Consider the following 14127-nt stretch of genomic DNA (forward strand, 5'->3'; position numbering starts at 1 on the left):
CTGTGCTATGCACATGGAGGGCTGCACACTCTGTGCCTGGGAACAGGAAGACTATCAGCTCTGATGACTAGAGACGTTCCATTTGGGGAGCCAAAGACTGACCTCATCAAATCCTGCATTTTCCAGACAGACACCAAGGGAGGTTGAACACAGTGGGGGTGGCTCCAGATATGAGGTCTGCACCCACACCCCCTACCCCACGAGGGAGCCTGAGCCTGGCTCTGCTCCTGAGAGCATGTGAGGGGCTGGCACACTCCCAGGTCTCACCATTATCTCTACAGTGCTACCATCTCCTCCTGCTTTGCAAGAAGAAGAGCCACAGCCAGAGAGGGGAAGAGACTTTCCCAAGGCCACAGACACTGGCATTCCTCGGGGTTCTGGCTGTAAGGGGCAGAAACATGACAAGTGCTCACTTTGACAAAAACAGGATTAATTGGCTACAGAATCCCAGGAAGCTCAGCATGCCTCTGTGTAAAATGTGCATACTGGGTGCCTACAGAGGGCAGGTGCCATTCCCAGTGCTGGAAAAATCAAGGTGACAAGGGGACAGATGGACAACAAGAAAAAGCATAAGGAAGAAGCCAGTGCTCACACAATGGAACACGACAGGGAGGGCTTGGCACTGGATGGGCAGGGGAGACCTCGCAACATCAGAAACGTCAGGCTCAGGAAGCCCTGGAGCCTCATGAGTACTGCCACTGAGGGAACTCTCTCTCCCCTCTGCTTTCTTCTAAATGTCAGCCTAATCTCTCACCATCTGGTGAAGAACAGGGCTGAAGGTTCACACTGAAGTTCAAATAAGGGTCCAGAGTCTGACCTTTATTAACAGAAAATCCCAGGGAAGCACTTTGATTGGCCCAGGTTGGGTCGAGCAGCTGTCTCTGCACCAGTCAACTATAGACAGTGGTTGGGCTCCCATGAGGATTGGCTGGAGCTCCCATGGTACCCACTCAATTGCAATGACCAGGATCCTGGAGACAGAGCGGGCAGCTCTCAACAGTGTCAGAGCCAGATGGAGTGCAGGTCACACACCCCTCCTTCTCATCCTCACAGCTGCCCCAGGAAGGGGCTAGCATTCTCATCTCCCTTCAAACAGCACCAAGACTGCAGGTAAATTATCATCTCCCATTTGGTTTGAGACCCCCCTCTTTGCCTGCTCCATGCCTGATACCCTTTCAGAACCCATCTGTGTGCTCCTGACCAGGTATCTGCCCTGAGCTCTAAGCTTTCCTCCACGCCTCATCCCACCCTCTTTTCAAACCTCCAAGGGCCATTCAGACCCATAACTGAGACAGCTGTGGTTTGCTCTGGGCAGAGCTTTGTAAACACCACCATTTTCCTGCAGAAGAGGCTGGACCACTCTCTATTTGTGAGCACCAGCTTCCTGTCCTGTAAGACGGAAATTTACAGGGCTGCTCCCAATGTCATCACATGGAATAAAGCACATGGCAAGTAGGCTTGATGTGCCCGGTGTGGTGGCTGCTGTATAGGGGTTGCTGATGGCCCATTTGGTGCCCATGATGGCGGGAGAAAGGTGGCCCACCTCAGCTGCCTGGGCGCTGTCCACAGAGGCAAGGTGCTGAAGTCCCAGCTTCTAATGAGCCCACTGGCCTGCAGGGAAATGGTGGGTGGGAGGGGCATGGGAATGCAGCAAATGGCTGAATTGGGAGCAAAAGGTCACAAGTTCTGAGCCTCCTCACTGAAGGGCCAACAGACAGGCCCAGGAGGAGGAGGAGAAAGCCCAGTGTGTGTTCCTGGCCAACCCTTTTTGGAATTGCTTGTTTTTAAATGCCTACTGGTCTGGACTTTCCTAGAGGAAAAGCCTCCCTCCCTCCCTCATGGTCTGTAGACAAGCTCAATGGGGATAGAACCCCCTGCCCCCTGGGAGAACTCAACTCATGAAATTCTTTGATGAGTCATGTGTCATGTAGGCTATGAATTTCAGCCCCTGCCAGGCCACCTTGAAAGCTAGTATGAGTGGCAGCCACACACAGCCACTCTGGCCCAGGAGGTAAAATCAGTGGACAAGAAAGAATGCCCCCAACGTCCAGGGGCTGGGGCAGGGGGTGTGGAGAATTTTAAGTTTAACATTATTACTGGGATACTGTCACTACCATAACCCAACAGCAGCCTTGGTACGAGGGTTTCCTGGTGAGTTCCAGGCAGATACCTGTTTCTCTCCACCTGGGGATCTGGCAAAACCTCTGGTGTAGCATGAGTTCTTACTCTCAGAAGAGCCCAACCTCCATCCAAGATGGCTGGACAGCCACTGAACAAGGTGATGGCAGAGGCCAGTTGCCCCATGAGCCATGTTCCGCAGTGTCTTGTCACACTGTAAAATCCCACCATTAATTCTCTGTTCCTTGAGTCAAGCATTGCCTTGTAGAATGCACTATTAAACACACACATCCCCTGGGGATAAGGAGCTGTTACATTCTCTCATTGCCCAGAAAAGACCCAGGAATATGTCAAAATAGAAGACTTCCTATTTACCACTAAGGTGAGCCTCTGCATGGAGCTTGCTGCGGACAGTCTCCCCCACCAGCTTACTGTAGTGTCTGCCCCACGACCATCTGGCTCAGACACTGGGAATGCTTGATAAAATTGAAACATTCTGCTTAAGAGGAAGACACTAACAGCTGTTGAATCCCTGTCCTTTGTCAAGCACCTGATGGATGTTACCCCATTACCTCCTCTTAGCCACCTTCTGTGCCAGCTAAGGAGCTGGTCAACGTCACGGCGGCACTTAGACTTGGATTTGAATTCGATTCTGCCTCTCTTGGGAAGGACTTTGTGGCACCAGCAGATCGATAGGTGCTTCCAGCTGAAGAGGGGCCGAGGGGTTACAGAGGGAGGGGGAGGAAAGGTAGCTCGGGACCAGAGCGCTGTCCATACTTGTGGTGCTGAAGCTGGATCCTCCATGCTGCAGGGAGAGTTTCAGAATGTGTGCCTGAGGCAGAGAGAACTAAATAAATGCTGAGTGGATGTAAAAGGAAGGTGGAGGTCACAACCCCCTTAATTCTTCCCTGGATTCATGCCTCCCACGGGAAAAGCAAATGGCCCCAAACTTCCTCTGACTCCTCAGTCCCCTTCTTCCTTCCCATCACCCTCATTTTATTTCCATTTATCCTTGTTGACCTCCAAGCCCTTGTTTCCACTTCTTGGATTATCCTCTTAGCATATATTTCTAATTGTCAAAGTCCTACTGCTTTTGGGAGACTAGAACTCAGCTAGGAGAGTAAAAACATGAGATGGCCATTGCAGTGGACAGGGGGTTTCTCCAGAGCAGCTGAAGTCAGCGAATCCAGGACTGAGGGGTTATCCTATGGGGGCTGAAACCATGGTAGCCAGTCTTACATTAAGGACCAGTTAGGATGCAGGTGGAGTGCGGCACTGATTGAAGCAGGGAAGACCGCTCAGAACAAAGTCTGAGGTTGAAGTGGCTGTGGCCCTGGTCACTTTTTGTGCCATGAGCAGGAGTGAAATTATCCAGGTTCAAGCAAGGACATGATTCCAGGTGACAGTCAACTCTAGATGCCCAAGGAAGGTCATGACTCAGTTATTCTTGACCACTATCCACGTCTGTGTCTCTGCAGACGTGGTACCACCAGCTCTTGCAAGCGTTTCCTGACCCCACCAGAGCTGGGGGTGCCCAGCCTGTGCTATGGGGCCAGCACACATTGCCCATGTGATCTGCCACCTTCCACCATGAGCCATGGGTACCTAGGGCTAGGGCCATGGCTCCCTCCCTCACCACCACATCTGCACTGCCTGGAACATTTATTAGCGCATAGGAATCAGTTAACATTGTTGAACAAATTCATTGACTAAATTGGGATATTAGTTTTTCATGTACATGTCAAGCAAGAGCTTCACTGTGGAACAGACCAGATTCAAGGCATGAAGGCTTTCTCTCAAAGGCCTATTTCTGGTGTGAAATCCTGTGTGCCTCCTTCTCCGCTCCTCCATAATGGCGATCATGACCATAACACAAACCTCCTCTTGGAGTTGTCCTGCAAAGAAAGGGAGGTGACAGGCATGCAAGAGCGTTGCCCACAGCAAATGCATGTGTGTGTGTGTCTGCGTGCGTGTAACTTTTTTCCAGATCCTTCTCCAGGAGGAAGCCTCTTTGTCACACATCCTGGAGGATTGTGCCCTGCAGGACTCAGGTGCTCAAAGGTGCCCAGGACAAAATTGAGATCACTCATCCAGCAAGGGTGTCCAAGAAGGAGCTGGAGGGCCCAAGGTGAGCTGAATGGGGTTTGGGTCAAATTGGAAAAATTGACTGAAGTTGGATTAACAGCCAGGATCTGGTTAAAGTAAAAAAAAAAAAAAAAAAAAAACTGGGCTGAGGACAATTGAAATGAATTGAAAGAATCGAATTTAGCCGGACTGAAGAGAGGAAATCCAATTGAATGAAAGGAATCCAATAGAATGAAATTAAAATAAATTGAATTGAGGAGTCAAAGCAAAAATTGGAAGGAGGTAGCTGGGGGCCTGGGATTGAGTTGAACAGAGGGAGCTGGAAGAATTTGAGACGAATGAGATGAATTGAGTTGAACTGAAATGTTTGCAGCCTGAGTTAATTTTAACTGGAGTCAGGAGCACCCACACCAAAGTTCTCCCATCTGCCACGTACGTGTCCCCTGGCTCTGGTTGTTCAAAGAACGACTAAGGGGCACCAGTTGCATGCAGGTGCTGGATGAGGACCTGAATCAAGCCTGGCCCTGCCCGCTGGGTGCTCAAGCACAGATGCCTGTCAGTGCGCTGAGTTCCTGAGGTCAGACCAAAGAAGGGGACCCAGCACAACAATCAGGAAGACCCAGAGAACTCGTGCCTTGAAGGAGGGGGCATCTACCCCCCCACCCTCCTTTGGCAAAATGTTTTGAGTGCATGGTGCAAATCTAGCTTAAGGGCTAGGCAAAGTGGGCCACAGGTGCATAGTCATAGAGACAAGCGCTGGGAAATTCGTGAGGCTTTGGGCTCTGTATCCTCCCTGACCCTCAGTGTTCTCGTCTGTGAAGTGGGGACAACAGGAGCTTCCCTGGAAGAGTGTTTCGAGAAGATGGAGGAAGTCAGAGTTTCTTTCCTGCAACGTCCCTTTTCCCCACTGACAGTGCGTTTGTTAATTTCTGCAACTTTTCTTCACGCTCTCCAAAGGCACTGGAATTTTTTGGAGAAACTTTTGCGCTCCTTTGATGACAAAGTCAAAGGCCACAAATGCCTCCTCCAGGCAGGCCTCCCTTGCTCCCAGAGAGGGCCCATATCACCCTCTGCCCACCCACCTGTGGTCGACCCTCTGCTCCAACCACCTGCCACACCACTGACTTTCTCAGCTCCCTGCAGCCCCTGGCGGACAAAGCAGAGGCGCCCCCACCTTGGAGCCATAGAACAGAACGTGCAGGGCTCCGCTCTTGGAAGGGACAGGGTCCATCTGCATCAACATGGGGCTTTCTTTCTGAGGCCTTTTATCCCCTGGTTTGTTTTCATCTGAAGCTTTTCAAGGACTTTTTAGGACAATTCATCTAAGGACACCTCCCCCTTAACAGCACAATTATGATGAAAATGCACCAAGTGTGGCCTGTGTCTATCCCAGGATGATAAGTTCAGCTGCTTCCGAGTGTTTCTGCATCATCTTTTCTCTGTTATTTTTCCCCAACTTGTCAAGTTCAAGGATTTTGAGTCAATTAGTCTAAGAATACCTCGGCCTTGTTTTCTTATTTCCAGCAAGCATTTATTGCTTGTGGAGAGATCGGCCTGTTTTGTTTCCTATCTGTTTCCACACCTCCCTCCCCAAGTGACAAGGGGTCCTTCAGCCCATCAGCACATGCTGGGGCTCTTCTTCCAGGTGAGGTAGGTTTGCGCTCCTCCAGGTGAGGTAGGTGTGCGCTCCTCCAGGTGAGGTAGGTTTGCGCTCCTCCAGGTGAGGTAGGTTTGCGCTCCTCCAGGTGAGGTAGGTGTGCGCTCCTCCAGGTGAGGTAGGTGTGCGCTCCTCCAGGTGAGGTAGGTTTGTGCTCCTCCAGGTGAGGTAGGTGTGCGCTCCTCCAGGTGAGGTAGGTTTGTGCTCCTCCAGGTGAGGTAGGTTTGGGCTCCTCCAGGTGAGGTAGGTTTGCGCTCCTCCAGGTGAGGTAGGTTTGGGCTCCTCCAGGTGAGGTAGGTTTGGGCTCCTCCAGGTGAGGTAGGTTTGCGCTCCTCCAGGTGAGGTAGGTTTGCGCTCCTCCAGGTGAGGTAGGTTTGCGCTCTTGGGCAGAATGCATGTAGGAGATGCCATGGGACTGCAGAGGGACCCTCCGCTCTGGGCACCACACATCCTGCTGCACAGCTCGGGGCCCGGGCCTCATATGCAAACCTAGCTCTCCCCGTTACCAGCTGTCGTGCCTGGCTGGAGTCCTTCACCTCTTTGGGTCTCGGTTTTCATATCTTTAAAATGGGCATAATAAGTACCTCCCATGGGCATCCTGTGGATTAAATGAGATGATGTGCAGAAAATATTTCATGCACAGCACTCGCTTAAACAGTGGTTATTGCTAAGAATTATTATAAAACAACAATAGATCACAAAATATTAACCAACTCCTATCATATGTTTAGACAAAATGTACCCCTTAAAGAAAATTAGAAAAAAGAAAAAACAGAAAAATGCCAAGAAAAAGACAAATGAATCACTGCCAGCCCTAGCACCTGCCGAAATCGTTCTCATCTTCACAGCACTCATGCAATCAGTTTTTCTCCACGCATAAAACTTTCAGCATTTTAATAACCCCTTCCCCCTTAAAAACAATCAAACTTTATATCATATGCATTTCCATGTCTTTACAGAAATTCTTATGAGGTCTGTATTTAATAAAGAAACTAAGTCTTTGTCATATTTGCTGGAAATACATTTCCCAGGCCATGGTTTTTTTTTTTTTTTTTTTTTTTTTTTGCCAGTTTATTTGATGGTTTAATTTTGACTTGCAGAAGATTTTCATTTTTATGCAATCAAATCTGTCCATATTTTCTCTCCTGATTCCTTGTATTAGTTCTAAACTTAGGAAATCTTCCCTCTCTCCAGGCCTGATGAATATTAAATTCTACTTAATTCTCACTTTTCTGTGCCCTAATTTTTAAAAAATATGCTTAATGCTAATCCTGATGGAATTCAGTTTGTGACAGGGTTGAGATGGAGCTGCGCCAGTCTCCCGGCCCCCTGTGTGGAGGGGGGTTGCCCTCCACGCTCCTGCTGCCCCCTGAGCCCCTTCCTGGGGTCCTGCTGGGCCTCTGCCAATGCCACACCTCCCTGCCTGCTCCTCCCAGAGCACAGCTGGAGTGAGCTCACGTGCTGGATGTTCACTACCAGAGAAACAAATGGACTAAAATCCTTGAAATGCTCAAAAGTGGCCCCCAGAGAAAATGACCTCAAAAATGCGCCAGATTACTGCTAATGTGACACATTTGGTGAGTAACTCTGCTGTCAGCCTCTCCACCTCCCGCACCTGCCTCTGTGCCTTCAGCTTGCTCTGGCCCTGCTGGCTCCAGCACACCATGCCCTTCCCTGCTGCCCTCAGTCGTGGCCCCACCTCGCGGGCCCCCACCCCCACAGGCCCCCACCCCCGCCTGCCTGACCAGCTTCCCTGGAAGCCCTTACCCAGGCCAAATGCTGTTCTGAGGACTTTAGAAAACGCTCCCAATGAATGCAATGTACTGACTACCTCATGAGAGGTGCACCTTTGCCCACATCGCAGATGGCTAAACCAAGGCCTCAAGGGATAAACCATCTCCCACAGTCACTCAGGGTGTGAGTGGTGGGGCTGCACAGCAGACCAAGCTGGTCGGACTCTGGCCCCGTCATTCTGTGATGTGCACCTGCCAACCAACCTCAAGGGACAGCCTGTCTTTGTTGGCCTGTCCCTCCCAGGAGGGGAAGGCAGGAGATGAAGGACGGGGGTGCATGAGGCCCAGGGGTGCTGTGGTCACAGCCCATCATCCCTCTCATGGGAGGCAGGGTATAGGCTGCACAGAATTTGGGATGCCTGACCTGTGCCCCATGAGCCTCAGTTTACCTCCCTTTAAAATGCGAGTCCAGGACTGGGTGCTGATCTTCCTGTCCTTCCCGACAGCCCTGCCATGCTTTCCAGCCCCATAGGTCCCATTCTGAGTGTAGTGGGCTTAGTGGCTGAGCCCAGCCCCACACCCTCCTCAGCACTGTCCTTTCCTGCAGAGCCGACAGGCAGGGGGACTGGAGAGGGCTCCCCACACCCAGTGCAAGGCGGCTGGACCCCAGACTCATGGGCTCCCCACGCCCAGTGCAGGTGGCTGGACCCCCAGACTCATGGGCTCCCCACACCCAGTGCCAGGTGGCTGGACCCCCAGAGTCATGGGCTCCTCACACCCAGTGCCAGGCAGCTGGACCCCAAACTCATGGGCCCCCCACACCCAGTGCAAGGTGACTGGACCCCCAGACTCATGGGCTCCCCACCCCGAGTGCAAGGCAGCTGAACCCCCAGACTCACAGCCTTGGCGGGGGAAGCAGGAGGGTGAGAGGATGGGGAACTGCTGCTGCTGTCTGTCTGGCAGCATGAGGGCATGAATGCTGACCCTTTAGGGTCACCCACAACACATAGAGGACACTGCGTCAAAGCCTCAGACTCCTGCCAACCAGGTCAGCAATGCCTCCGCAGGCAAGTGGGAAGCTGGGGCGAAAGCTGGGGCAGGAGTCAGGAGGCATTGTAAGTGGAACGTGCACCTCACACCCATCTCTGCTCTAACCCCCTGGGCAGGCCCACAGCATGGCAGCATCGCCTCTGCTGTACAAAGGAGAAAATGGAGGCAGGAATGAGGCCCCAGTGCAGGAGACGGGGCTCTGGAAAGGCCCATGAGTCGCCGAGCACTGATGGATGGACGGGCCTGGAGCTGAGCCACTCAGCGGCATTTGGATTCCAGTGTGTTTACGGGGTTCCAAGGCGCTGGCCAGGAAGAGAGGGAGTATTTGGCCTATTAATTTCCTAGTTAATCATGCAGGGCATTCGGTAATTAGCGCACTTACTGTTCCTTCACACTGGCTAGCCCTGGGCTGGGCCATAATTCACTCTCAATGGTGCAAACAGGTGCCAGGAGCCTCCGCCGAGGGGCTGGCTGCAGGGCTGCCTGCTGGGGCCGCCGTCTCCTGCCTTCCAGCTTGAGAGGCTCAGTGCCCCATGATGGAGTGGGGGGCCCCAGCAGGGCAGGGGCTCAGTGTGGCCCCAGGAGTCTATCTGGTCGTGGAGGCAGTGAGGCACCCTGGGAGGCCCACAAGCATCAGCCCCTGCAGGCCGGGCCCCACTCTCTGCAGGAGCCTGGCCAGGCCTCACTCCTCGAGCACTCCTGGCCTGTAACAGGGGTCCTGTGTCTGCCCAGAGGACAGCCACGGGGATGAGGAAGAGCAAGGCAGTTCTTCAGGTTACTGCTGTCAGCGCATCCAAGAAGGCAGGAGTTTCTGAGAGCTCCACCCTGGCCCCCTCGCACCCAGGACCACTCACTGCAGCAGATCACTGCCGTTGCGAACCTCTTTCTACTGCAGCCCTCCTCTGTGAGGGGGCCAGGCCCGGGCCTCTGCCCCAAGCCTGAGTGCTGGCTGGGGAGACCTTACTGCATCCCCACATGTGAAGCCCTCCCGGGCTGTCCTGAGGAGGAACAGAGACGGGAATGTGAGGACAGGGATGAGAGCCGGTGGCTATTTGCCCAGTGCTGACTGGCAGTGTAAGGGTCCATCACACCACACCAGCCGAGCCAAGGCCAGGGAGCGCAGGCCGTGGGCTGCTGGTCTCCTCTGTGCCCAGCAAGACCTGGACGTCCCATGAGGGACCTCGCTAAGGCCTGGCCTATGTCACACATGGCATACTTTTGTTTTCTAGGGACAAGAAATACTCAGAGTAGTTCTAGGATTTGCTCAGGGCGTTGCCTGCAGGACCAGAGCCCGAGATTTAAAAACAACCCTCCTTTCCTAGTCCCTTTGGCTGCTGTGACAAAGTGCCAGAGTCCTGGTGGCTTAAGCCACAGACACATATTGTGGCTGCAGATGGCTTTCCTCCTACTGTGTCTGCATAGAGTGGAGGGCGCGAGAGGGCTCTCTGAGACCCCTTTCATGAGAGCACTGATCCTACTAGTGAGGACCCCACCCTGATGACCCTTGGGTGGGGTCCTCACCTCCCCAAGGCCCCCTACTGATACCATCACATCAGGGGCTGGGATTTCAACCTGTGAACTTGGCAGGGGCATGGACATTCAGCACTGCACCACCAGGCCCTAGGTTCTACGTCTCTCCCTCTCTGCCTTCCCCATGCCCAAATGTCCTGCCTGTGAGGCAGACAGGACAGACAGGTAAGCTGAGGCACAGAGAGCCTATCGAGCCTATCACATAGAAAAAGCACTGGGTTGGAGCAGAAGAGTACAGTTGCCACCACTGGACCCCAGCATGCACCTGTGATGTGCCTGGCTCCAGGGACTCAGGGACCAATAAGGCAGCGCCCGCCATGGGGACCCAGCAGCCTGCAGGGAGGGGGGGACAAAGGCAAGGCCACACACCCTGAGTTCGTGGGCAGAGGCGTGGCAGATGGCCATGCATTCAGTGACATCCTGTGGCCTCTGCCCACAGATGCTTGGTGAGTGCGTGGGGGTGGCTGGCTGGATGTTTGAGGGAACCTAGACAGCAGACTCCCAGGCAGCAGGGCCTTGCTCTAGGCATACTGAGAACCTCACACAGGCACCTGCTCAGCAACCATTTCCCGAGTGGGTGAATGGACAACGGGTCCTCCCTGTAGCCCTCCAGCTCCGACAGCCCCAGGGTTCATGGGGCTGAGGCTGTCTGTGGGCAGCTTTTGCCCACAGCCCCAGGACAGCCCTGCTGTCTGAGCAGCACCACCTAGAGCAGAGCCCACGCTGCCAGCAGCTGTCCCAGTGGTCCCAAGACCCGCTGCTCCAGCCAGCCCCTTCGTCACTTCTGCTCACTCCTCCTCCGCCTTGCGTCAATGGCAGGTGTCCACCACTCTTTCAGGACCACCTGGGGTCCTGGAGCCCTTTGCCCACACATGCCCCGAGGGCTGGAATGTGCATGCCCCTAGTGGGGGTGTGAGCCCAGCCCCCATGGCTGAGGCCAGGACCACCCTTACCCCACCGCCCCCTCCCTGGTCTTTCTAGGTCTTGCCTCAATCCTTCGCTCGAACCTGAGCTGGAGTCTGACTGTGGGCACAGGCCCATCCTCAGGGGTTTGATGTGACGTGTGTGTCTACAGGATCCTGTGACGCGGGGGTCCTGGAGAGAGAGTGTAGATGTGTCAGTGCTGCCACTTGCCACTCAACCTGACCCTGTTGGGGGAAGAACAGAGCCCAGGCCGGGGTGCAGTGGGGGAATGGAAATCAAGCTGTGCAGAGTGGGGAGCCTGGCCTCTTGCTGAGTTTCATGCCTGCCTCTGCCACCCAGATACCCCATCCCCCACCCACACACATACCTGAGTCCCTGCTGCAGCTTCCTGGCCACCTGCCTGCACTGCCATCCCCCCAGTGGGCAGTCAGAGCCACCCTCTCCAACCTAAGTCAGGTCATGCCATCTGTGCCCCAGACACTTTCCTGGGCTTTCCACTCAGGCAGAGTAAAACTCGTGGCCTTGCCATGTCCTGCTGCACCCAGAGGACTTGGCCCACTGCCTTTGACCCTGGTCTATCCCTGTGGTTGCTCTTTGGTCCCCCAGCTGAGCTCCACCCCGGCCTAGCACGTGCGGCTCCTTTTGCCTGGTGGACTTCCCAAGGGCACATGGCACCGCTCTGTCTCCTCTTACAGCCTTTTTCAAATGCCACCTTCTCAGAAAGCCATGCTGCCACGCCTTAGTCCATTTGTGCTGCATAAGAAAAATATCATGGACTGAATAATTCACAGCCACAGAGAGGTTCTGTTCCAGAAGCGGGGAAGCTGGCATCCAGGCACTGGCAAGCTTGGCATCTCCCTGCTTCTAGGCGGCCGAATAAGTGCTGGAAGGGACGAACAAGCTCCTCAGACCCTCCCGTCCCATTCCTGAGGGCAGAGCCTCCTGCAGACCCCACCTCTTCATGCCATCACCTCTGGGGTCAAGTTTCAACACAGGGCTCTGGGGTCTCCGGCTTGCCCTTTAGCAGGCTCTGCCCTGATTTTCCGTCACTGTTCTCCTTGCTTTTCACATCCATATCTCCTCCGCAGGCTTCAGGGGCTGAGGGCAGAGGTGCCTCCATGTTCCCAGCACCCGGAGCAGGTCTGGCACACGGCAGGACTCAGTGCACAGTATCTGATGAATGAATGAATGAACGAATGAATGAATGAATGACCGCCACCCATTTCAGCCCTCAATAGCTTCCAGCAGAACTACTGGTGTGGTAACCCCCACCCCAGCCCATCCCCCCAGCTCCTCTCCTGCAATCCCCAGCAGCTTTCCTGCAGGCTTCTCCCCGGAGAGCTCAGAACCTGGGAGGCCCCCACTGGAGACCCTGCTGTGTGGGGAGTCAGCCCCAGCTGTCTCTGGGGACCCCTCCTGAGGCACAGAAGCTGCCTGAGTTCACACCATCGGGGCTGAGGGGGTCTCCAAGGCAGCTCACTTCAGCCACAGTAAAAACAGCAATGCCCGTGAGGGTGAGACCCCACCAGAGAGCCCATTAGATGCCAGCCACACCCAGCTCCCTCCAAGCCTCCCTCTGCTCCAACCCAGGTACCCAGGCACTAAAGGAGCAGGACCCAGGTCAGCAGCTGATTCACTGGGAGCCCTGGGCATTGCCAGCTGTAAAACGAGAGGTGGAGGCAGGGCAGGCGACGAGGTGACCCTCCAGGAGTTTACGTTCTGTACTTTGATTAACTGGAGCCCCCAACCAGTGAGTCTGAGCAGCCACAGTGTAGCCCTGGGTAAAAAGGGGATTTGAAGGACAAAGAGCCCCAGCAGCAGGCTTCCGAAATCTATGCGGGGCACTGAGAGAGGAGATGCCACGGAAGTGAGGACCTCTCGTTTTTCTCTGGGTTTCAGCTGCAGCTTCAGCACGTTTTCCCTTTGAATAACAAAGCTGCCTCCCCGGCTGGGATCAAACCAAAGTCAGTGACTTCCCTGAGCCCAGAACCAAAACCAAGAGCCCCAGCCCAGGAGGGAGCCTGTGAGCCGAGAACCCCCAGCCCCTGGAGGGAACTTTCGAGCCCAGAGCCGGCTGGCCCGGGAGGGAACTCCCAGGCATCTTGCCTGTGCTCTTGTGCTCTTGGGCCCTTCCTGCAGCTGGTAGCCCTGCCCGCTCATCCTGCCAGCACCAGGGGCGCCACAGAGCACCCTTCCCCCATCATCAGTCACAGTCCCTTGGGGGCAGCAGCGAGGGAAGTGGGGAAAACCATCAGCGGCAGAAACAACGGCTGTAACAGGAAGTGAACCAGGAGCCAAGGTCAGGAAGGGCAGGAGGCGGGCCTCGGAGGGTGAGCTGGCACCAGGCCGAGCCCTGAGGAAGGGGAGCCCTGAGTCAGGGAGGAAGGGGAGATAGCGGGAATGCCTGGGGGAGACCAGCTAGTGCCAAGGCCCTGGGGAAGGAGGAGCTGGTGGAGGCCTCTGCGAGCTTGGAATGAGCAGCATGGAGTCGTAAAGTGAATGCCAGCTCCAGGACTCCATCAGCCCGGCCAGGGCCAGCACTCCCCTGCTGTGCAGCACAGCCTCCTGGACTCCAGCCTCCTCCACTCAGCCTCTCCATGGCGCCCACAGGACAGAGGGCACTTTCTCTCCAGAGTGCACATCTCACTGTGACTCTCCTCTGCTCAAAACCCTTCCATGGCTCCCAGGTACTTAGACAAAGCAAGTTGCCCGGCATGCTCTGGGGCTCTGTGGCTGGTAGCCCTTCAGAGTCCCCAGAGTCCACTCCCAGCCATGCCCTCACCTGTGTCCCAGCCACACTGACCATGCTGGGCACCTTTAGAACCCCTGCTGCTCCCGCCTGGGGACCTTCAGCCAGGCTGCAGCCTCTGCCCACAATGTCCTTCCCTCCACTCTTTCTCAGTCCCCTTTATTCTTCCGGTCATCATCCAGGGACACCTCCTCAGGGAAGCCCTCTCCGGCCTTCCTGACCAGGTCAGACACCCCTGTCCTAGGGCCCAGATCACCGTTCCCAGGTGTCCCAGGACTCAC

General features: G+C 54.8%; 1 protein-coding gene across 6 annotated transcripts in view; it reads right to left on the reverse strand.

The window, feature by feature from the left end:
• Positions 1-798: 798 nt before the first annotated feature.
• LOC118148472 (uncharacterized) overlaps positions 799-14127 on the reverse strand; it is a 53570-nt gene continuing 40241 nt past the window's right edge. For 5 of the 6 annotated variants that reach the window (XR_004735288.3, XM_078353657.1, XM_078353660.1 and 2 more), the window contains one exon: positions 799-12270. The gene's annotated coding sequence lies outside the window, so the exon portion shown is untranslated. The remainder of the gene's footprint in view (positions 12271-14127) is intronic. The other variant, XM_078353659.1, reaches the window with a different exon arrangement.

This window comes from Callithrix jacchus, chromosome 16 (genome assembly GCF_049354715.1).
Source record: "Callithrix jacchus isolate 240 chromosome 16, calJac240_pri, whole genome shotgun sequence".
NCBI classification, from domain to species: Eukaryota; Metazoa; Chordata; class Mammalia; order Primates; family Cebidae; genus Callithrix; species Callithrix jacchus.